An 862-nucleotide genomic window follows, 5' to 3' on the forward strand; every position below is an offset into this window, starting at 1 on the left:
ACACAGAACATCTCAACAGAAATACGGTAACAAAAGGGTTAAAATATATAATAGAGAAACAATTCTTAACCCTTTTGATACCAACCTGGTTGAAACCACCTCTGGCTCTCTGTAGTACAAATGTCTTGTTTTCATAAGTTTTGAATTAAAATCTTCCACCAAACCTTAGTCACAATTTATGTTCCTAACACCAGCTTAATGATAACTAAGTTATTTTACTAAATTCTTTGTTAAATTTAAAATTAATTGAAAGAAACACAGAACATCTCAACAGAAATATGGTAACAAAATGAAAGAAATACCAGCTGTAATCAAATCACGCGTCCCACAAAATTTCAGGCATTGTGCCTATAATAGAAAGTTAAGGCGGCAGGCTAGCAGAAATGGTGCTACACCGGACATAGTGTTTAGTAGCCTTTCTTTGGGCTCTATGTTCTAAGTTCGAATGCCGCCGAGGTAGACTTGGTCTTTCATCCTTTCGGGGGTCGATGAAATAAGTACTAGTTGAGTACTAGGGTATGTAACTGAAAAAGGGATGTTCCAGCAGAGATCATCATGTCTTTTATTCAGGCATAGTGTATCTAGGACTACATAATCTAATGTGTCCTTTGTTCTTTAGCGCCAGATCAGTTCTCATCCAACAGAACTTGATTAAAAATGTTCCAGCTGTGACCATCCTGTCTTTTATTCAGGCATAGTGTATCTAGGACTACATTATCTAATGTGTCCTTCCTTGTTGTTGTTGTTTAACCACAGGTCACTCCTGATCCAATAGACCAATGATCAAAGATGTCCAGTTGTGACCGTCCTTTTTTTTGAGACACAGTCCATCATGGACTACATTATCAAATGTGTCCTTCTT

This window comes from Octopus bimaculoides, chromosome 30, assembly GCF_001194135.2.
Source record: "Octopus bimaculoides isolate UCB-OBI-ISO-001 chromosome 30, ASM119413v2, whole genome shotgun sequence".
NCBI lineage: Eukaryota > Metazoa > Mollusca > Cephalopoda > Octopoda > Octopodidae > Octopus > Octopus bimaculoides.